Source organism: Pleurodeles waltl, chromosome 3_1 (genome assembly GCF_031143425.1).
Source record: "Pleurodeles waltl isolate 20211129_DDA chromosome 3_1, aPleWal1.hap1.20221129, whole genome shotgun sequence".
NCBI lineage: Eukaryota > Metazoa > Chordata > Amphibia > Caudata > Salamandridae > Pleurodeles > Pleurodeles waltl.
The window spans coordinates 470938811-470963216 of record NC_090440.1 but is presented as its reverse complement, the minus strand read 5'-3'; positions in this window follow the sequence as shown (position 1 = coordinate 470963216).

Genomic DNA, 24406 nt, shown 5'->3' with positions numbered 1-24406 from the left:
CCTAAGGCATCCTGAGCTGAGGTGACTCTGACTTATAGAAATCCTTCATCTTGCAGATGGAGGATTCCCCCAATAGGGATAGGAATGTGCCCCCCTCCCCTCGGGAGGAGGCACAAAGAGGGTGTTCCCAACCTCAGGGCTAGTAGCCATTGGCTACTAACCCCCCAGACCTAAACACGCCCTTAAATTTAGTATTTAAGGGCTCCCCCGAACCTAGGAACTCAGATTCCTGCAACCTAAGAAGAAGAGGACTGCTAAGCTGAAAAACCCTGCAGAGAAGACGGAGACACCAACTGCTTTGGCCCCAGCTCTACCGGCCTGTCTCCCCACTTCTAAAGACACTGCTGCAGCGACGCTCTCCCCAGGGACCAGCGACCTCTGAAGCCTCAGAGGACTGCCCTGCATCTAGAAGGACCAAGAACTCCCGAGGACAGCGGCTCTGTTCACCCAAGACTGCGATTTTGCTACAAAGAAGCAACTTTGAAACAACTTGCGTTTCCCGCCAGAAGCGTGAGACTTGGCACTCTGCACCCGACGCCCCCGGCTTGACTTGTGGAGAACAATCACTTCAGGGAGGACTCCCCGGCGACTGCGAGACCGTGAGTAGCCAGAGTTGCCCCCCTGAGCCCCCACAGCGACGCCTGCAGAGGGAATCCCGAGGCTCCCCCTGACCGCGACTGCCTGCATCTAAGATCCGACGCCTGGTAAAGACTCTGCACCCGCAGCCCACAGGGCCTGAAGGATCCAACCTCCAGTGCAGGAGAGACCCCCAGGTGGCCCTCTCCCTTGCCCAGGGCGAGGAGCCCCCCCCTTGCCTGCCTGCATCACTGAAGAAACCCCTTAGTCTCCCATTGAAACCTATTGAAACCCGACGCATGTTTGCACACTGCACCCGACCGCCCCGTGCTGCTGAGGGTGTACTTTCTGTGTGGACTTGTGTCCCCCCGAGTGCCCTACAAAACCCCCCTAGTCTGCCCTCCGAAGACGCGGGTACTTACCTGCTGGCAGACTGGAACCGGGGCACCCCCTTCTCCATTGAAGCCTATGCGTTTTGGGCACCACTTTGACCTCTGCACCTGACCGGCCCTGAGCTGCTGGTGTGGTAACTTTGGGGTTGCTCTGAACCCCCAACGGTGGGCTACCTTGGACCCAAACTTGAACCCCGTAGGTGGTTTACTTACCTGCAAAAACTAACACACTCTTACTCCCCCCAGGAACTGTTGAAAATTGCACTGTCTAGTTTTAAAATAGCTGTATGTGATTTATGTGAAAACTGTATATACTATTTTGCTAATTCAAAGTTCCTAAAGTACCTACCTGCAATACCTTTCATTTGAAGTATTACATGTAAATCTTGAACCTGTGGTTCTTCAAATAAACTAAGAAAAGATCATTTTCTTTTCAAAAACCTATTGGCCTGGAATTGTCTTTGAGTGTGTGTTCCTCATTTATTGCTTGTGTATGTACAACAAATGCTTAAGACTACTCCTTTGATAAGCCTACTGCTCGAACACACTACCACAAAATAGAGCATTAGTATTATCTCTTTTTGCCACTATCTTACCTCTAAGGGGAACCCTTGGACTCTGTGCATACTATTCCTTACTTTGAAATAGTGCATACAGAGCCAACTTCCTACATTGGTGGATCAGCGGTGGGGTACAAGACTTTGCATTTGCTGGACTACTCAGCCAATTCCTGATCACACGACTAAATTCCCAAAATTGACATTAGAAACTGATTTTTGCAATTTGAGCTATTTTTCTAAATTTTTAAAAGCCCTGCTAGGGCCTTGTGTTAGTCCCTGTTAGCATTTCTTTTAGAGTTTAAAAGTTTTGTGAAAGTTTGAATTAAGTTCTAGAAATAGTTTTAGATTCTTAAAAAGTATTCCAACTTTTAGAAACATAGGGGGTCATTGCGACCTCGGCGGTCTTTGAAAAAGACCGCTGAGGCCGCGGGAGACAGAATACCGCCATTGCCGGCGGTATTCCTGTCTCCCTATTATGACATTTCCGCTGGGCCAGCGGACGGTAACAGTGTTACCGAAATTCGGGCAGTGAAATGCGCGACGGGGCTATGCTTGGGGGCCCCTGCACTGCCCATGCCAAGTGCATGGGCAGTGCAGGGGCCCCCAGGGGCACCCCAAGTCCCCTTACCGCCAGCCTTTCAATGGCGGTGTTTACCGCCACGGACAGGCTGGCAGTCGGTTATGACCGCCAGGCGGAAACCTGGCGGGAAAGTGGAGGGGCCGGCTGTATGGCCGTGGCTTTTCCACCACGGTCATAATTGCTGGCGGAACACCGCCAGCCTGTTGGCGGTTTTACCGCCAACTTACCGCCGGCCGCCAGGGTCGTAATGACCCCCATAATGTCTAATGCAGCAGAGACAGAGATGGAACTCGACCTCACACCTTACCTCCATCTTAGAATGAGGGAGCTAAGGTCTCTCTGCAAACTAAAAAATATTAAAGCTGGCATAAACCCTTCCAAAATACAGCTCCAGGAGCTGTTGGCAGAGTTTGCCAAAGCCAACCCCTCTGAGGATGACCTCCCAGAGGATGAAGCTAGTGATTTGGAGGAGAATTCCCCCCCCCTCCAGTCTTAGTTAGGGAGATCAGGGCCCCTCAAGCCCTGTCTCCAACTGTGTTAGTCAGAGATGCTGTTTCCCTCACAGGAGGGTCCAGCACCTCTGTTATCACTGAGGATAGCCTCAGTGAAGATGACCTCCTGCTAGCCAGGATGGCCAAAAGATTGGCTTTAGAGAGACAGCTCCTAGCCATAGAAAGGGAAACACAAGAGATGGGTTTTGGTCCCATCCATGGTGGCAGCAACATAAATAGGGTCAGAGATTCTCCTGACATGTTGAAAATCCCAAAAGGGATTGTAACTAAATATGAAGATGGTGATGACATCACCAAATGGTTCACAGCTTTTGAGAGGGCTTGTGCAACCAGAAAAGTAAACAGATCTCACTGGGGTGCTCTCCTTTGGGAAATGTTCACTGGAAAGTGTAGGGATAGTCTCCTCACACTCTCTGGAAAAGATGCAGAATCCTATGACCTCATGAAGGCTACCCTGATTGAGGGCTTTGGATTCTCCACTGAGGAGTATAGAATTAGGTTCAGGGGGGCTCAAAAATCCTCGAGCCAGACCTGGGTTGATTTTGTGGACTACTCAGTGAAAACACTGGATGGTTGGATTCAAGGCAGTGGTGTAAATGATTATGCTGGGCTGTACAATTTATTTGTGAAAGAACACCTATTAAATAATTGTTCAAATGATAAACTGCATCAGCATCTGGTAGACCTAGGACCAATTTCTCCCCAAGAATTGGAAAAGAAGGCGGACCATTGGGTCAAGACTAGGGTGACCAAGACTTCCACAGGGGGTGACCAAAAGAAAGGGGTCACAAGGCCTCCCCAGGGGAAGAGTGTTGAGACATCCAAAGGGAAAAATAGTAAAGAGTCTTCTTCAGGCACCCAAAAACCTGCACAGGAGGGTGGGCCCAGAGCCTCTTCACAAACCAATTTTGGCTACAAGGGTAAAAACTTTGATCCCAAAAAGGCATGGTGTTGTAGCTGTAATCAGCCTGGACACCAAACTGGAGACAAGGCCTGTCCCAAGAAAAGTACCACTTCTAACTCCACTCCAGCTAACCCTTGAATGGCTAGTCTCCAAATGGGATCAACAGTGTGCCCAGAGCAAATCAAGTGTCACACTGAAGCTACATTAGTCTCTGAGGGTGAGGTGGATTTAGCCACACTGGCTGCATGGCCCCCTAACATGCAAAAATACAGGCAGCAGCTCTTAATTAATGGGACAAGTGTAGAAGGTCTGAGGGATACAGGTGCCAGTGTCACCATGGTGACAGAGAAACTGGTTTCCCCTGGTCAATACCTGGCTGGACAAACTTATCCAGTCACCAACGCTGACAATCAGACTAAAGTACATCCCATGGCTATGGTACCTTTAGAGTGGAGAGGGGTCAATGGCCTGAAACAGGTGGTGGTCTCCTCAAATATCCCTGTAGACTGTTTGCTTGGAAATGCCCTGGAGTCCTCAGCATGGGCTGAGGTAGAACTGAAAACCCATGCAGCCATGCTGGGTATCCCTGAACTGGTGTGTGTCAAGACAAGGGCACAGTGCAAGGCTCAGGGTGAAAAAGTGGTGTTGGAGCCTGGAAAAAGGGCCCAACCTACCAAGAGAAAAGGAAAGACAACTGGGGAACCAGTTGCAACACAACAAGAAAAAGAGAACCTCTCTTCTCAGGAAGAAGTTCTGCCCTCTGAGGGAACTGAGCCTATGGAGTTAGGACCTTATCAGGTTGAGCTCCTAGGCCCAGGGGGACCCTCAAGGGAACAGTTGTGTAAGGGGCAAGAAACCTGTCCCTCTCTTGAAGGCCTTAGGCAGCAAGCTGCTGAAGAGTCCAATGGAAAGAAAACAGGAACACATAGGGTCTATTGGGAAGATGGACTCCTTTACACTGAGGCAAGAGATCCCAAACCTGGTGCCACTAGGAGAGTGGTAGTGCCTCAGGAGTTTAGGGAGTTAATTCTGATCTTAGCCCATGATATTCCCCTTGCTGGGCATTTGGGACAGACCAAGACGTGGGAGAGACTAGTCAACCACTTCTATTGGCCCAACATAGCCCAGAAGGTCAAGGAGTTTTGTGTCTCCTGCCCCACCTGTCAAGCCAGTGGTAAGACAGGTGGACACCCAAAGCCCCCCCTCATTCCACTTCCAGTGGTGGGGGTCCCCTTTGAAAGAGTGGGTGTGGACATAGTGGGTCCACTTGAACCTCCCACAGCCTCAGGGAACCTATACATACTAGTAGTAGTGGATCATGCTACTAGATACCCTGAAGCAATTCCCCTTAGGGCGACTACTGCCCCTGCAGTAGCCAAAGCACTCATTGGTATTTTTACCAGAGTGGGTTTTCCTAAGGAGGTGGTGTCTGACAGAGGTACCAATTTTATGTCAGCATACCTGAAACACATGTGGAATGAGTGTGGGGTGGCTTACAAATTCACCACACCATATCATCCACAAACCAATGGTCTTGTTGAGAGATTCAACAAAACATTGAAAGGCATGATCATGGGGCTCCCTGAAAAACTCAAAAGGAGATGGGATGTCCTCTTGCCATGTCTGCTTTTCGCTTACAGAGAGGTGCCTCAGAAGGGAGTAGGGTTTTCCCCCTTTGAACTTCTGTTTGGCGACCCTGTAAGGGGACCACTAGCTCTTGTGAAAGAAGGCTGGGAGAGACCTCTTCATCAGCCTAAGCAAGATATAGTGGACTATGTACTAGGCCTACGTTCAAGGATTGCAGAGTACATGGAAAAGGCAAGTAAAAACCTTGAGGCCAGCCAACAGCTCCAGAAGTTTTGGTATGACCAAAAGGCTGCAATGGTTGAATTTTAGCCAGAGCAGAAAGTCTGGGTTTTGAAGCCTGTGGCTCCCAGGGCACTTCAGGACAGATGGAGTGACCCTTACCCAGTGCTAGAAAAGAAGAGTCAGGCCACCTACCTGGTTGACCTAGGCTCTTCCATGACAGGGCAGATGTGAATCTGTTGATGGTAACAGATGAGGACCAGGAAGCTGAGAGTGAACCTCTCCCTGATCTCCTCTCCACAGACCCTAAAGATGGCTCAGTTGATGGAGTGATCTATTCAGACACCCTCTCTGGCCAACAGCAATCTGACTGTAGGAAGGTCCTGCAACAGTTTGCTGAGCTCTTTTCCCTAACCCCTTGTCAGACACACCTGTGTACCCATGATGTGGACACAGGAGACAGTATGCCTGTCAAAAACAAAATATTCAGACAGTCTGACCAAGTTAAGGAAAGCATCAAAGTGGAAGTCCACAAGATGCTGGAATTGGGAGTCATTGAGCACTCTGACAGCCCCTGGGCTAGCCCAGTGGTCTTAGTCCCCAAACCTCACACCAACGATGGAAAGAGAGGGATGAGGTTTTGTGTGGACTACAGAGGACTTAATTCTGTCACCAAGACAGATGCCCATCCCATTCCAAGGGCAGATGAACTGATTGACAAATTAGGTGCTGCCAAATACTTAAGTACCTTTAACTTGACAGCAGGGTACTGGCAAATCAAAATGGCACCAGGAGCAAAAGAAAAGACAGCATTCTCCACACCTGATGGGCATTATCAGTTTACTGTTATGCCCTTTGGTTTAAAGAATGCCCCTGCCACCTTCCAAAGGTTGGTGAATCAAGTCCTTGCTGGCTTGGAGTCCTTTAGTGCAGCTTATCTTGACGATATTGCTGTCTTTAGCTCCAGCTGGCAGGATCACCTGGTCCACCTGAAGAATGTTTTGAAGGCTCTCGAATCAGCAGGCCTCTCTATCAAGGCATCCAAATGCCAGATAGGGCAGGGAACTGTGGTTTACTTGGGTCACCTTGTAGGTGGAGGCCAAGTTCCGCCACTCCAGCCTAAGATCCAGACTATTCTGGACTGGGCAGCTCCAAAAACCCAGACTCAAGTCAGGGCATTACTTGGCTTGCTGGGTACTACAGGAGGTTTGTGAAGGGATATGGATCCATAGTGACAGCCCTCACAGAACTTACCTCCAAGAAAATGCCCAAGAAAGTAAACTGGACTGTAGAATGCCAACAGGCCTTTGACACCCTGAAACAAGCAATGTGCACAGCACGAGTTCTAAAAGCGCCAGATTACTCCAAGCAGTTCATTGTGCAGACAGATGCCTCTGAACATGGGATAGAGGCAGTTTTATCCCAAACCAATGATAATGGCCTTGACCAGCCTGTTGCTTTCATTAGCAGGAGGTTACTCCCCAGGGAGCAGCGTTGGAGTGCCATTGAGAGGGAGGCCTTTGCTGTGGTTTGGTCCCTGAAGAAGCTGAGACCATACCTCTTCGGTACTCACTTTGTAGTTCAAACTGACCACAGACCTCTTAGATGGCTGATGCAAATGAAAGGTGAAAATCCAAAACTGTTGAGGTGGTCCATCTCCCTACAGGGAATGGACTTTATAGTGGAACACAGACCTCAGACTGCCCATGCCAATGCAGATGGCCTTTCCAGGTTCTTCCACTTAGAAAATGAAGACTCTCTTGGGAAAGGTTAGTCTCATCCTCTTTTGTTTGGGGGGGGGGGGTTGTGTAAGGAAATGCCTCCTTGGCATGGTTACCCCCTGACTTTTTGCCTTTGCTGATGCTAAGTTTTGATTTGAAAGTGTGCTGAGGCCTGCTAACCAGGCCCCAGTACCAGTGTTCTTTACCTAACCTGTACTTTTGTTTCCACAATTGGCACACCCTGGCATCCAGGTAAGTCCCTTGTAACTGGTACCCCTGGTACCAAGGGCCCTGATGCCAGGGAAGGTCTCTAAGGGCTGCAGCATGTCTTATGCCACCCTGGGGACCCCTCACTCAGCACAGACACACTGCTTGCCAGCCTGTGTGTGCTAGTGAGGACAAAACAAGTAAGTTGACATGGCACTCCCCTCAGGGTGCCATGCCAACCTCACATTGCCTAAGAAGTATAGATAAGTCACTCCTCTAGCAGGCCTTACAGCCCTAAGGCAGGGTGCACTATACCATAGGTGAGGGCACAAGTGCATGAGCACTGTGCCCCTACAGTGTCTAAGCAAAACCTTAGACATTGTAAGTGCAGGGCAGACATAAGAGTATATGGTCTGGTAGTCTGTCATGCACGAACTCCACAGCACCATAATGACTACACTGAAAACTGTGAAGTTTGGTATCAAACTTCTCAGCACAATAAATGCACACTGATGCCAGTGTACATTTTATTGTAACATACACCCCAGAGGGCACCTTAGAGGTGCCCCCTGAAACCTTAACGGACTATCCGTGTAGGCTGACTAGTTCTAGCAGCTTGCCACACACCAGACATGTTGCTGGCCACAGGGGGAGAGTGTCTTTGTCACTCTGTGGCTAGTAACAAAGCCTGTACTGGGTGGAGGTGCTTCACACCTCCCCCTGCAGGAACTGTAACACCTGGCGGTGAGCCTCAAAAGCTCACCCCCTTTGTTACAGCACCACAGGCCAGTCAGGACAGCCCCTAAGGCATCCTGAGCTGAGGTGACTCTGACTTTTAGAAATCCTCCATCTTGCAGATGGAGGATTCCCCCAATAGGGATAGGAATGTGCCCCCCTCCCCTCGGGAGGAGGCACAAAGAGGGTGTTCCCAACCTCAGGGCTAGTAGCCATTGGCTACTAACCCCCCAGACCTAAACACGCCCTTAAATTTAGTATTTAAGGGCTCCCCCGAACCTAGGAACTCAGATTCCTGCAACCTAAGAAGAAGAGGACTGCTAAGCTGAAAAACCCTGCAGAGAAGACGGAGACACCAACTGCTTTGGCCCCAGCTCTACGGGCCTGTCTCCCCACTTCTAAAGACACTGCTCCAGTGGCGCTCTCCCAGGGACCAGCGACCTCTGAAGCCTCAGAGGACTGCCCTGCATCTAGAAGGACCAAGAACTCCCGAGGACAGCAGCTCTGTTCACCCAAGACTGCGACTTTGCTACAAAGAAGCAACTTTGAAACAACTTCCATTTCCCGCCGGAAGCGTGAGACTTGACACTCTGCACCCGACGCCCCCGGCTTGACTTGTGGAGAACAATCACTTCAGGGAGGACTCCCCGGCGACTGCAAGACCATGAGTAGCCAGAGTTGCCCCCCTGAGTCCCCACAGCGACGCCTGCAGAGGGAATCCCGAGGCTCCCCTTGACAGCAACTGCCTGCTTCTAAGATCTGACGCCTGGTAAAGACTCTGCACCTGCAGCCCCCAGGGCCTGAAGGATCCGACCTCCAGTGCAGGAGCGACCCCCAGGTGGCCCTCTCCCTTGCCCAGGTGGTGGCTACCCTGAGGAGCCCCCCCCCTTGCCTGCCTGCATCGCTGAAGAGACCCCTTGGTCTCCCATTGAAACCTATTGAAACCCGACGCGTGTTTGCACACTGCACCCCGCCACCCCGTGCTGCTGAGGGTGTACTTTCTGTGTGGACTTGTGTCCCCTCGGTGCCCTACAAAACCCCCCTGGTCTGCCCTCCGAAGACACGGGTACTTACCTGCTGGCAGACTGGAACCGGGGCACCCCCTTCTCCATTGAAGCCTATGCGTTTTGGGCACCACTTTGACCTCTGCACCTGACCGGCCCTGAGCTCCTGGTGTGGTAACTTTGGGGTTGCTCTGAACCCCCAATGGTGGGCTACCTTGGACCCAAACTTGAACCCCGTAGGTGGTTTACTTACCTGCAAAAACTAACACACTCTTACTCCCCCCAGGAACTGTTGAAAATTGCACTGTCTGGTTTTAATAGCTATATGTGATTTATGTGAAAACTGTATATGCTATTTTGCTAATTCAAAGTTCCTAAAGTACCTACCTGCAATACCTTTCATTTGAAGTATAACATGTAAATCTTGAATCTGTGGTTCTTAAAATGAACTAAGAAAATATATTTTTCTATACAAAAACCTATTGGCCTGGAATTGTCTTTGAGTGTGTGTTCCTCATTTATTGCTTGTGTATGTACAACAAATGCTTAACACTACTCCTTTGATAAGCCTACTGTTCGACCACACTACCACAAAATAGAGCTTTAGTATTATCTCTTTTTGCCACTATCTTACCTCTAAGGGGAACCCTTGGACTCTGTGCATACTATTCCTTACTTTGAAATAGTGCATACAGAGCCAACTTCCTACATGTACGTTTGGTGACTTTGGGTGAAGGTGCATGCGCTGGAGGCTGTCGTGAGGTGGATGGCTGTTGGGTGGGTGTGTGCCTACGTTTGGGTATCTTGGGAGGGGGTGTCACAGACACACTGGGAGAGGACACAGGGCACGTGTGAATGGGAGTGGGGGTGGTGACTGCATGTGAGCGGGGTGTGGTGGTGGGTGTGCTGGAGAGGGACGTAGTGGCTGTAGAGGTAGTGCATGCAGGTGTGAGTGTAGACGTCACTGGGAGGGAGGAAGGAGACGAGCAGGAGGGGGACACAGTGCAGGCAGTGGATGTTGGTGTGTCTGCATGTGTGTGATGCTTGCGTGAATGCGTGTGGGATGTGTGGTGCTTATGTTTGCCTGAACTTCCCTTGGGTGTTGACGTGTGTGCATGTTGGTCTGTAGGTGTGCTTGGGATGGGCTGAGGTAGAGGGGATTGGGTCTGGGTGGAGGAAGTTGGAGGGGGAGGTTAGAGACGGGGACAATGGCTGCCATCAGTGCTGAAGCCAGAGTCTGAAAGGCTCGGTGAAGGGCCGCCTGACCAGAATGTATGCCCTCCAGGAATGCATTAGTTTGTTGCAACTGCCTCTCTACACCCTGGATGGCATTCAAAATGGTAGACTGCCCAACAGTGAGGGACCTGAGGTCAATGGCCTCCTCACTGAGGGCAGCAGGGGTGACTGGGGCAGGGCCTGAGGTGCCTGGGGCGAAGGTGATGCCCACCCTCCTGGGTGAGTGGGCACGGGGCAAAGCCTGAGGGGCTGCTAGGAGGGCGGTGCTGGTAGTGGGGGTGATGGCTGTACCTGTAGATGCGGGCACAGATGTTGCCGCCAACATAAGGGAGCACCCATCAGAGGACGAGTCCGTGTCGCTGGTCTCAGCTCCTGTCCCCGCCGTGGAGCTCCCCTCGCCCTCCGTCCCACTGGTGAATTCAGACTCCGTAGTGTTGCCCTTCAGGGCCATTTGGGATGCAGCTCCCTCCTGCTCCGGTGCCACTGCTCCTCCGCCTGATGATGCTAATGCACACAAGAACAGGGATACCACAAAAAGCGTGGGAAGACAGAAGAGAGACATGTTGAGTGCATGCATTACCGCTACCATTGGCGGACACGACAGACACAGAAGCCCCCTGCACTATGCCGGGCTCTTGAGCTCCACTGTTCAATTCCTGGGAAATGGCCTACAAGGCTATGGACGACATCTGCACACATAGATGACACAGTGGCATGACTAGGTGTACTTGGCACTCTACAGAGGTGGGCTGGGGTGCCACATGGCCTGCTTTACGGAGGGGCCTTGCCTACGGAACTCGCCCTGGCCTAGGGAAACCCACAGCCCACCTCCCCCCACCCAGACAACTCCACTGCGCGCAAAGTCAGCTGAATGAGAGTGTACTCACCACCTTGTGTCTGCTGTGATGCCCTCAAGCGCCCATCCAACTCCGGGTACGCCACCGCCAGGATCCGGAACATCGGGGGGTCATGGTGCGATGGGCACCCCTCCCACGTTGGGAGGCCATCCCCAGCTGAGTCTCCGCCGTCTTCTTGCTCCAGCAGCGAATGTCCTGCCATCTTTTACAGCAGTGGGTGCTCCGTCTGTGGTAGACCCCCAGGGTCCGTACGTCCTTGGCGATGGCACGCCAAATATCTTTTTTCCGGTGGGCACTGACCTACATGAAATGTACAGGGGAAAAAGAGTAGTTATTACCAACTGCACCGTCAAAGTGATTGGCCCCCATCCCTACCCTTGCCATGATGCACATGCACTCACCGTCGTTTCATACACGCCTCAATCTCCCCCCCATCTTTCATCCACCCCACTCCACACAGTCATAGCCCATACAGCAAGCTCACAGTGTATTTACCTGTTTGTCTGGAGGACCGTAGAGTAGCGTGTACTGGGGGAGGACCCCATCCACAAGCTTCTCCAACTCCTCCGATGTGAAGGCAGGGGCTCTTTCCCCAGACACGTGAGCCATTGTTTCTTCCAGACCGAGGTCACAGCAGCACTTGCAGTGTAGGTCCTCTCCTGTCGAAGATCATGTATCCAGTGATTGAACAGATAGAAAATGGCGGTCACGTCCGCAGCGGTGCGTACCGTCACCGCCGGCGCACATCGTCATTGGCTCCTGGGACCTATAGGGTCCAATGTTAACCAATGCAGCATTGTGCTGCGGTCTTCGACCGTCTACTGCGATGGTGTACAACTCCAGCGCAGTTACCTCACATCCCATTGGCCTACTTTAGAGGTCAGACAGCCGCCATTTCAGGGGCCCACATGGCTTCATTTCCAGCTGCGTCACACATACCTAGGCCTAGAGTCAACATACATACAGGCCACCTTTTGTGTATGATTGGTGTTCTGTGTAAACTGTGGGTACGTACCTCTGAGTTGTTTGACTTTGTGCTCGCTGTTGTCCTTCATAGGCACCGTCCGCTGGGACATGTGAGAAGATGGCGGCATCCTCCGGTGTACCGACCGTTGGTGGACCTGCCGACAATGGAGCAGCGACATGTCATAATCACAGACAGGCTTGACCGTGCCACAATCCAGGAACTGTGTACGCAGTTGGAGCCAGACCTGATGTCAGCAATCCGCCATCCCACAGGAATTCCCCTTCAAGTGGAGGTGCTGTCAGTGCTCCATTTCCTAGCAAGTGGGCAATTTCAAACAACAGTGGTCATAGCATCAGGGATGTCTATGTTTTCCAGCGTATCGTCGAGAGTGTTGTCTACCCTTCTGAAACACATGCGGCGCTACATCGTGTTCCCTCAGGTGGAGGATTTGCCTACAGTGAAAGGTGATTTCTATGCCCTGGGACATATCCCCAACATTATTGGTGCCATTGATGGGACGCATGTGGCTTTGGTCCCCCCCACAGGAGTGAACAGGTGTACAGAAACCGGAAGAGTTATCATTCTATGAATGTACAGATGGTATGTTTGGCAGACCAGTACATCTCCCATGTGAATGCCAAGTTCCCTGGCTCAGTGCATGACGCCTACATCCTGTGGAATAGCAGCATCTCTTATGTGATGGGTCAACTCCAGAGGCACCGTGTGTGGCTATTAGGTGAGCACCTGGAAGTAAGACAGTGGGAATGCTTGTCTGGGTCTGGGGTTACCATACAGATTAGTGTGTGTCTAATACTTGTGCCTCGCCATTTGCAGGTGACTCTGGTTACCCCAACCTGTCATGGCTACTGACCCCAGTAAGGAATCCCAGGACAAGAGCAGCAAACACTACAATGAGGCCCATGGGTGAACTAAGAGGGTGATCGAGCGGACTTTCGGCCTCCTAAAGGCCAGGTTCCGGTGCCTCCATATGACAGGGGGATCCCTATTCTACTTCACAAAGAAGGTGTGCCAGATCATTGTGGCCTGCTGTATGCTTCATAACTTGGCATTGCGACGACAGTTGCCTTTTCTGCAGGAGGATGGTCCAGATGGCGGTGTTGTTGTAGTTGTGGAGCCTGTGGATAGTGAAGACGAGGAAGCAGAGGAAGAAGACATGAACAACAGGGACTCAGTGATCCAGCAATATTTCCAGTGAGACTTACCAGAGTCCATTCCTCCGCCTACTCCTGCTCCTCCCATGTTGTTAGTTGTGGGTGAGGAGGTGGGGGTCCACCGCCAGTCCGCTGAACCGCCTGGTGGTGTCTTGAGACCACAGAATGCACCTTCCCCTATCGGTCGTGCCACCTCTTCCTGATGTCCTCCCGATTTCTTGGGTGCTGTCCCACTGCGTTGACCTTGTCCACTATTCTTCGCCATAGCTCCATCTTCCTTGCAATGGAGGTGTGCTGCACCTGTGATCCGAATAGCTGTGGCTCTACCTGGACGATTTCCTCCACCATGACCCTGAGCTCCTCCTCCGAGAACCTGGGGTGTCTTTGCCGTGCCATGGGGTGGTGTAGGTGATGTGTGGGGTGGATTGTGTGGTGATAAGTGTGCTGATATGTAGTGGTGTGTTGTGTGAGGTGTGTGGAAGTTCTGTGGGTGATGGTGTTGTGTGCCTGTGGATGCTGTTGTTCTTGCTGGTGGCGTGTCTCTCTGGCCTTCGTTCATGAAATTCTGTCGTAGGGGTTTGTGGGTGATGTGGGTGTGTGTTTTATATTGTAATGGGTGTGTGGGAGTGGTGTGTGTATGTGTTTCAGGTATGTGTATTTTGAATTGTCCAATGTGGCTGTGTTTTGTAAGAGTGTGTGTATTTTGAGCGCGGCGGTGTGTACTGCCAATGGAATACCGCGGTTGAAAGACCGCCGCGTGGATTCGTGTGTCGTGATAGTGTGGGTGTATTTCTGTTGGCGTGACAGTGGAGGTTTTGTTTTTGCTAGTTTATCACTGACCTTTGGTGTGGCGGACTTGTGTGGGTGTCTGAATTTTGGCAGATTCCGAAATGTGGGTCATAATAGCTGTGGTGGTTTTCTGTGGCCGCGGCGGTGTGTTGGCGGTCTTCTGCACGGCGGTAAGCAGCTTTTACCGTGAATGTTGTAATGAGGGCCTATATCAGGAAGAGGTGGAATGACTTACGGGGGAAGGTGCGTTCTATAGCAGCAAGACACCAGCTCGCTATAGAGGACTGGGGGTGGACCCCACCTCCTGCCCCACAACTCAGAGCATGGGAGGAGCAAGTATTGGCAATACTACATCCTGAGGGTCTGGCCCAAGTTGGAGGAGGACTGGACACTGGTAAGTCAACTTTCAATAATTATCACTCCCATCACTCCACTCCATCCCACACACTCCACCATCACATCACACTAATCCCAATGCCAAGCACTGCATGCTGTACCAATACATATACAGCCCTCCCAGCCCTGCATGAACACTCATCAACAAAGCATGCACAGCATAGGGAAACTATCATAACCACTATACACCAACATAAATAAGCAAAAGCTGGCAGGGGAACAACAACCATAGAGAAGAAGCTACAGAAGTACAAATGTCAGACACCTGAAGCACAATACATCATTTACATTGTCACAGGTACCCTAGCCAATGTCACTGGAGAGGAGCTGCCACCACTGTCCAGTCCCCCAACAGAAGAGGTCCACAGTGACTACAGTATCTCTGGCCTTCAGGATCTGGATGATCTACCTGGCCCATCAGGGACCACTGGACAGTCGGTCACCCAAGCCCAGTCACAGACCACCACAGAGCCTCCCCCATCAGGATCCAACACCACAGCACCCACCCAGCGTACCCACACCCCTTTCCCCAGGACACATCAATCAGCAGTGTGCCCACCTGTACGGGGACCCCAGGCCACACCTCGCCCACAAGACAATCAGGGACCTGTGATCAGTGCCAGTGGGCACACCATTCAGGGGACAGAGGCACAGGCCAACAAGGACACTGGGAGGACTGCTGTGCCCCAGGGGGAGGACAGGACCAGCAAAACGACTCTCCAGGAGGCACTTTCCAAGATCCTGGTAGCCTACCAACATACCCAGGACATGATGGGCCAGATCCGAGACAACGTGCAGGAGAACAGGCGTCTGCAGGAGGGACAGTATCAGGGGATCAGGGAGGACTTGCAGGCCATTAACAACACCCTGATCTCCATAGCAGGGGTGCTGGCAGACATGGCCAACATCATGAGGGAGGCAGTGTCACACCAGCGGGCCCCTACCACTAGCCAGTCATCTGAACAGCCCTCCACTTCCACTGCCGCTAGTGGCCAGGAGGCCCCGCCACAGGACCAACAGGCCACCAGCACCCCTCCCCCTGCAGAAGGTGAACCACCCTGCAAACATTCCCTGTGAACCAGACAGAAGCCAGAGACACTTGCCAAGACCACCACCTGGAAATGAGACTCTCCTAATTGTCCCCCTTGTGTCCCACTCAGTCACCTTGTCCATCTTGAACTGCCATTGCTCCCCTTCCTATTGCCCCCATGGACACTGCACCTGTGCTACAAACAGACTGGAACAATACCCTGGACTTTCCTCCATCATCACCCCATTCCATTGCACTTTCCCCTCTATATTTTAGCACTAGAAAAACACCCTTGGATTAATCTCGACTACTAGTACTTCATGTATTGCGCATTTGTATTGATTGAAACAGCTTCAACCATTGCAAATGAACTGTATATAGAATGAGCATAGAATTGATGACCTTTAGCTGGCTGTTGTGATCACACCAGGAAAACGTGTCATATCACCAATATCTACAAAATGAATATCCAGAGGTAACAGTAAGTAGGGCAAAGAACAGAACACACCAATAGTCATAGAAATGTGAAGCTGCACTGTCTCACCTGTGTGTCATTGGAATAACTGACGTAACACAGATGTTCTGTTGTCCACATCCTCACCCTCTGCCTCCTCATCCTCACTGTCCTCAGGGTCCACTGCTGCCACAGGGGCATCTCCAGTCTCCTTCTCCTGCAGAAAAGGTATATGGTGTCTGAGGGACAGGTTGTGCAACATACAGCATGCCACTACTATCTGGGATACCTTCTTGGGTGAGTAGCACAGGGATCCACCTGTCAGATGGAGGCACCTAAACCTTGCCTTCAGGAGGCCAAAGGTCCTTTCAATGATCCTTCTGGTTCACCCGTGTGCCTCATCATAACGTTCTTCTGACCTTGGCCTGGCATTCCTCACAGGGGTCAGCAGCCATGATAGATTTGGGTAACCAGAGTCACCCGCAAATATTGAAGGACAACATTTAGCCACACACTATCCTATATGGCCAATACCATAGGCATAACACCAACCTATACTACGTAGAAACCATGGCTCACCTATTAGCCACACCCTGCGCCTCTGTAGTTGAGACATCACGTTTGGTATGCTGCTATTCCTCAGGACAAAGGCATCATGCACAGATCCTGGATACTTACCATTGACTTGGGAGATGTACTTGTCCGCCAAGTATACCATCTGCACATTCATGGAGTGGAAACTTACGATTCCTGAACACCAGTTTTTTCTGGTGGGGAGGTACAAAGTCAATATGTGTTCCATCAATCGCACCAATTCTATAGGGGATATGTCCCATTGCATAGAATCCGGCCTTCACAGTGGCCAACTCCTCAACCTGGGGGAAAGCAGTGTAGCTGCACATGTGTTTTATCAGGGCAGACAACACTCTTATTAGCACGTTTGAGAACATTGGCTGTGACATTCCTGCTGCCACGCCCACTGTCACTTGGAAAGAACCAGTTGCCGGGAAACGGAGCACTGATAGCACTTACACAAGAGGGGGGATCTCAGTGGGGTGACGCATAGCAGATATCAGGTCAGGCTCCAATTGGGCACACAGCTCTGTGATTCTGGCCCTGTCCAGTCTATAGGTGAGTATTATGTGCCTGTCCTCCAGTGTAGCCAAGTCCACCAGGGATATGTCTTCTTCTTCTATTCATCCGCAGAGGTAGGTATCTAAGGGACATACACAAGAGTGAGTAGGCTGTCACAGACTGAACAATGGAGCCACAACAGCAGTCCGCAATGTGAAAAGATGTAATGGGACAGTGCAATTATTGAAGTTTGTGCCTATTTATCCTGTGACGCAGCAATAATCAATAGGCCAGGTCACCCCCCTGAAATAGTGACCACCTGTCCTGTGTGTAGGGACAGGTGGAAGTGAGGTAATGCCGCTGACGTTGTGCGCCGTGGCGGTAGGCGGTCATGAACCACCATGCAATTCCTCATTGGTTAATATCGGGCCCTATCGGGTACAGTGGCCAATGGTCATCTACGCCGGTGGTGACAGTATGCACCGCCAAGGACGTGACCGTCATTTTCTATCTGAGTCCTGACTTGTTTCCTGACCTTCCATAGGAGAGGACCTACACTGCATGTGCGGCTGTGACCTGTGTCTGGAACCTACCATGTCCCGTGTGACCGGGGAAAGGGCCCCAGCCTTCACTTCTGAGGAGTTGGAGCGACTGGTGGATGGGGTCTTACCCCAGTACAGACTGCTGTATTGCCCTCCAGACCAACAGGTGAGTACACCTTGTGCACGATACATGTGGCATGAATGCATTGAATTGTGTGTAAAGTCCTCTTGTAAGGGGGGTGGGTGGATGTCCTCTTGGTGGTGTACAGGCTGGGCTATGTGTGTGCCTATGGTGATGCAAACAGGTATGGTGGGTCATTTGTGTGACAGGCTGGACTGTTTGTCTAATGGTGTTCTCCTGTCTGTATGAAGGGAATATGGCTTGCCATCGCCAAGGAGGTGTGGACCCTGGGGGTATATGGCAGGCAGAGCACCCACCGTCGCAAACGGTGGTAGGACCTGACAAGGTGGGCGCGGAAGACTGCGGGGGCCCAGCTGGGGATGGCCTCCCAACGAGGAAGGGGTGCCCCTCGGACCCTGACCCCTTTGATGGCCCGCATATTGGCAGTGGCCTACCCTGAGCTGGATGGGCATTTGAGGGCCTCTCAGCAGCCACAAGGGGGTGAGTACAGTGGCTATCATTACAACCTATGGCTGGTGGGGTGGTATTTGGGTGGTGGTTGTGTGTCCCTAGGGTGCCCCTAGGCCAGGCCAGACATAGCAGCGTAGGTCCTGTGGTGGCTAAGGGTTTGAATGTGAAATACAGCTTATCTAGCTTATTAGTATTCACTCCTGGGCAGGGCTGCGTGGGTCCCAGGTGTGCCGCAGTTGGCGGTGTGTGCCCCTCCTCATTCCTTGGTGACTAGCCATTTCACCGGCAGCACCATGCATAGTGCGTAAGCCTGTTCCCTGTGTGTGAGGGTGCTGTGTACACCAATGATGGTGTTGGTGCAGTCATTGACCCTGTGTATCCTTTGTCTCTCTTCCCTCCTTTCTTGTTTTGTCATCCTATCCTTATGTGCATTAACATCATCTGGCAGAGGAGCAGAGGCACCAGCAACAAAGGGAGCTGCATCCCACATGACCCTGGAGGCAGAGTCCACCGACAAGAGGGCACCAGTGAGACGGAGGGTGAGGGGAGCACCATGGCAGAGACTGGAGGGGATAACACAGAGTCTGATACTTCCTCTGATGGGAGCTCCCTGGTGGTGGCAGACACCTCTGTGACCACCCCAGCTGCAGGTACAGCCGCCACCCCGTTCCAGCATCGCCCTCCCAGTAGCCCCTCAGTGAGTTGCCTGTGCACGCTCACCCAGGAGTGTGGGAATCTCCTTCATCCCAGGCTCCTCAGGCCCTGCCCCAGTGAGCCCTGCTGCCCTGAGTGAGGAGGCTATTGACCTCCTGCGATCCATCTCTGTTGGGCAAACAACCATTGTGAATGCCATCCAGGGGCTGGCAGCCCAGATGCAGCAATCAAATACATTCCTGGAGGGCATTCACTGTGGATTGGCGGCCCAACAGAGATCGATTCAGGCTCTGGCCTCCTCTTTAATGGCAGCCATTGTCCCTGTTTCAACTGTCCCCCCTCCGACTTCCAATTCCCAGTACCATTCTCCTCAACCCCAACCCATCCCAAGCACACAGCCAGACCAGCATGCACACAAGACAACACCCAAGAGTGGAACAGGAAAACCAGGCACCACACTTCATCACACAGGCACTCACATAAACACCATTCAGTTGCAGACACAACAACATCCACTATCTCCACTGTCTCCCCCTCCTCCTCCTCCACCTCCCACCCAGTTACGTCTACACTCACACATGCATGCACTACATCAATATCCACTACCAGCATCATCACCACACCAAGCAGAACACACACCTCACTGGCAGACACCTCCACATCATCCATGCACGCGTCCCCTGTGTCCTCTCACACCGTGTCTGTCTCACCCCCTCCTAAAGAACACAAATGCAAGCACTCAGACACCCAACAGCCATCCATCACACAGCAGCATACAGCCCATGCACCTGCACCCAAATCCAGCAGACAAACACCTCCAACAACCACTCCCTCATCCTCCACTCCCATTAGTCCTCCCTGTTCCCGCCCCAACGTCCCTAAAAAGCCTTTCCTTGCCACTATTGACCTCTTCCCTACCCCTCACCCCCATTCTGCATGTGTGGGCAGGGTAGCAAGAACCCAGCCTAGCACCTCAGCCAAACTGTCCATGGGCCCAGTGGTAGCACCACCTACTCCTGGTGGTAGGGATTCCACACCAACAATACTGAAGGAGAAGGAGCCTGCACCAGCTGGTAAGGGGAAGGAGCTTGCACCACCTGGTAAGAAGGGGAAAGAGTCTGCACCAGCTGGAAAGAAGGGGAAGGAGCCTGCACCAGCAGGCAGAGGGGGGACGAGGCCATCCACACGTGCCAGGAAGGGTAAGGGATCCCAATCCATGACGAGTAGGAGAGGAGGCAATCTGTGCCAGCAGAAGCTCCCAGCCAAACACCGCCACCACCAGTAGCTGTCACAGGGCCCCCACCACCAACCGTGGTTGTGCAGCCATGAGAGTGTGCAGCGGCTGAGCAGGAGCCTCCCCCCAACCACCACCACAGTGCAGCCATCAGAGAGTGCAGGGGCTGAGCAGGAGCTTCCCCCAACCACCTTCAAACTGCAGCCATCAGAGAGTGCAGGGGCTGAGCAGGAGCCTCCCCCAACCACCACCTCAGTGCAGCCATCAGAGGCTGCAGGGGCTGAGCAGGAGCCTCCGAGAACCAACACCACAGTACAGCCCTCAGAGGGTGTAGGGGCTGAGTAGGAGCCTCCCACAACCAACACCATAGTGCAGCCATCACCACCGGCAGACGCCATATAGTCCAGTCTCCAAGGGCTGTTGTGTGGCCTGCCCCACCAGAACCAGTGAGGTATTCACTCACTCGAGAGACTGTGGCCTTGCACTCCCCAGGACAAAGAGCAATGGGTATGTTGCCCCCTCCAGAACGAGGGGGTAAGACACCCACTCCAGAGACTGTGGCCTTGCACTCCCAAGGACAAAGAGCAATGGGCATGATGCCCCCTTCCAGAATCAGTGGGAAAGAAACACACTCCAGAGACTATGGCCTTGCACTCCGCAGGACAAAGCACAGGGCATGTTGCCCCCTTCAGAACCAGTGGGCAAGACACACACTCCAGAGACTGTGGTCTTGCACTCCCCAGGACGAAGAGCAATGGGCATGTTGCCCCCTCCAGAAGAAGTGGGCAACACACCCACTCCAGAGACTGTGGCCTTGCACTCCCCAGGACAAAGAGCAATGGGCATGTTGCCCCCTCCAGAACCAGTGGGCAAGACACCCAATCCAGAGACTGTGGCCTTGCACTCCCCAGGACAAAGAGCAATGGGCATGTTGCCCCCTCCAGAACCAGTGGGCTTGTTCCCGCATCTGGCTGAGGTGACCCCCTCACCCTGAGTTGCCTGCCTATTTGATAACTGATGCCCCTGCAGTGTTCCATCCGGATTGGTGCAGGATTCGAGTGGGGCTTTGGACTGTGCCCTGTGGCCATGTGGGCCCTTTGAACTATGTACTGGGCAGTGTCCCTTTTTTATACAAGTGTACACATCTGTTTCATGGCCAATTCGGATTGTTGCTTTCATTGTTGGACTGATTTCAATCATTTTCTTCAACTCCTGTTGTCCTTGCATTATTCTGCTGAGTTTTAAGGTCATATTGTTTTTGTAATGCATATGGTTGTGTGTATTGCATGTGTATGCCGGGTGTGTGTGGTATGTGTGTGTGTCACTCTCTTTTTCCTCCTACCCTCCCTTGTGTGCTAGGCGGCTGTGCTCACTGTCATCGTCTTCACCGGCTTTGGTGTTCCAGGTGGAGCATAACATAGAAGGTCATCAGAAAGACTTGCAGTTCGGGTTCCATGTTGGTGTGGTTCTTCCCTGCGTCTCCAATGGTGAGTCCTCTGACTTTTGTGCTCTGTTTTCGCCAGGTTTTTGATGGGGTTGGTACCACCCCAGAAAAGTTGATGGATTTGTGTGTCAAAATATGGTGGGTGGTACTTTGACTTCCGCCTGGCTGTAGGTGGCTACCACCGTGGTGACTGTTGTTTCTACCCTGGCGGTCGGTGTGGTACATTGGCTGTTTATCCGAGAGTTAACGGCCATGGTCATAATTTGGCGGTAATTACCACCAGCCTGTTGGTGGGATTACCGCCACTTTATCACCCACAGCCAGGGTCTTAATCAGGGCCTAAGTTTTAAAAGAAAATATATTGCACAACTTTAATGAAACATTACATTTCTTTTGAGGTTTTGTATTTATTCAATATATTCACATTTGTTTCTTTCAGAACGTGAATTCAACTCAGATTTAGAGGACTGCTGCTTCTGTGGCTATTCTTGAGGGTTTATTGGATCATGATATGGTATGTAAATCATAGTAACATAGGAATTAGTGTTTTTGTGCAGAAAAATGGCAGAATCCATCAGTCAGGTGACTTTCCATTACCTGGCATTGCATGCATACTGTAATAAACATATTGAGTCATTTTACAGAGTGAACTGTGATGATTCAATAGCAATGTGATTTTTATATCAATGTTTACTAAGTTGCTAATTAAGGCACAATGTTTTTTTCAAAACATCTCTTTTTTACACAATTAGTTTGTAACCCATGAGTATACTATAATACAAAGGAAAATATGCCAGCCTTAGGGTGTAGGACGGGTACACCTCGTGGAGCTCTATCTGACTAATTCCTTCCGGGGGCAGCTTAAGGGGTAGCAGGCCACACCCCATTCCACTTTCTTTAAAGCTGAAATCTCAGTCTTGATGCAGATCAGAATTTCACTGTCATTAAACCGATGTTTCATGACAGAATGGAAGAAGGTACAATGGGAGAGGATATAGGATGGAAGAGGGTACAATGTTCGTGGGTGAGAATCAACACAAATAAGTGGCTAGAAATTCAGAGGCACTTCACTATATTTTTTGTAGTGGAATAATTCATATTGCAATACAACATTTCATAGAGCAGGCTTAGTTTGCACGTTTGATGGTTTGTCATTGAAACAATGGCCCACATTAGGTCAGTTCAGGAAGCAGTACAGCTATAACACACTAGCCATTCAAACTAGTTCCAGGCATTACAGTTAACTGATTTGGTTGTAGCAGTTTATTCTTATTCTTATGCTGTTCATATATTTAACGATTTGGGACATTGCTTCTTGCAAAACCTGCAAGTTATTCAGGAGGCTTTATTTCATGTCAAGGCATCCTCCGAAGGGATTATACTAACTAACAGATTTAATTATTCACATCATGTGGTAAATTTGGATTTCTTAATGGAACCCTCTCCTTAAAAGGTAAGATAGAGGTGTGTCCCCCTAGTAATAGCAGTGGTGGTGGGAAGTCTACTACAAATAGCCAATCCAAGGGTGAAGCTGGGCTCACTATTAGCAGGGTAGTAGTTGAGGTTGGTCTTGTGAGGGAGACCACAGAGGCTGTTTTAGTCTCTGATGGTGGCATTGACTTTGCCACCTTGGTTGTCTGTCCCCTTAATATGGGTAAGTACAAGCAACTACCCCTAATTAATGGTGTTGAGGCCTACAGGGACACAGGAGCCAGTGTCTTTAGAGTTATATAGTTTAGTGTTATAGAGTAACTGGTTCACCCTGATCAACACCTACTTGGTCAGCAGTACCAAGTGACTGATGCTCACAATAACACACTTAGCCACCCAATGGCTGTTGTGAATCTCAACTGGGGGGAGGTTACTGGTCCAAAGAGAGTTGTGGTACCCACGGAATTACCTGTAGATTGCTTATTAGGCAATGATTTGGAGACATCAGCTTGGGCTGAAGTGGAGTTGGAGGATCATGCAGCAATGCTGGGCATTCCTGGACATATTTTTGCTTTAACAAGGGCTCAGGCCAAGAAGCAAAAAGGAGATGGAAACTTTGATCCTGGAACAATGGACCAAGTGCTCCCAAAAGCTATGGGTAGGAAGGGTAAATCCTTGCCCACTTTCCCTCCCTCACCAGAAGATTCGCCTTTTGAGGAAGAGGAATCCTCTCCCTGTGCAGAACATACACCAAATGAGCTGGCAGCAGACACTGCTGAGATTTTGGGTGCAGGTGCTAGGGAAGAGTTGAGTGTGGCACAGCAGACCTGTCCCACACTAGAGGGTTTAAGACAGCAAGCTGTCAAACAGCAGAATGGGGATGTCAGTGATAGCCATAAGGTGTATTGGGAAGACAACCTCCTGTATACTGAATCAAGGGACCCTAAACCTGGAGGTGCCAGGAGATTGGTCATCCTTTTGCAGTACAGGGAGTTTCTTCTTACCTTGGCACATGACATTCCTTTGGCTGGGCATTTGGGCCAAAGTAAAACTTGGGACAGACTTGTTCCCCTTTTTCATTGGCCTCACATGTCAGAGGACACAAGAGTTTTGTCGCTCTTGTGTGACCTGCCAAGCCAGTGGCAAGACTGGTGGCACTCCACAGGCCCCCTTAATTCCACTTCCAGTGGTTGGCGTGCCCTTTGAAAGGGTAGGGGTTGACATAGTTGCCCCCCTTGACCCTCCAACAGCTTCAGGCAATAGGTTTATACTGGTGGTAGTGGACCATGCCACTAGGTATCCTGAAGCTATCCCCTTAAGGACCACTACAGCTCCTGCAGTGGCAAAGGCCGTCCTGGGAATCTTTTCCAGAGTGGGCTTCCCTAAGGAAGTGGTGTCAGACAGAGGCAGTAACTTCATGTCTGCATACCTCACAGCAATGTGGAAGGACTGTGGTGTAACATACAAGTTCACTACTCCTTATCATCCACAAACAAATGGTCTGGTTGTGAGGTTTAATAAAACTCTCAAAGGTATG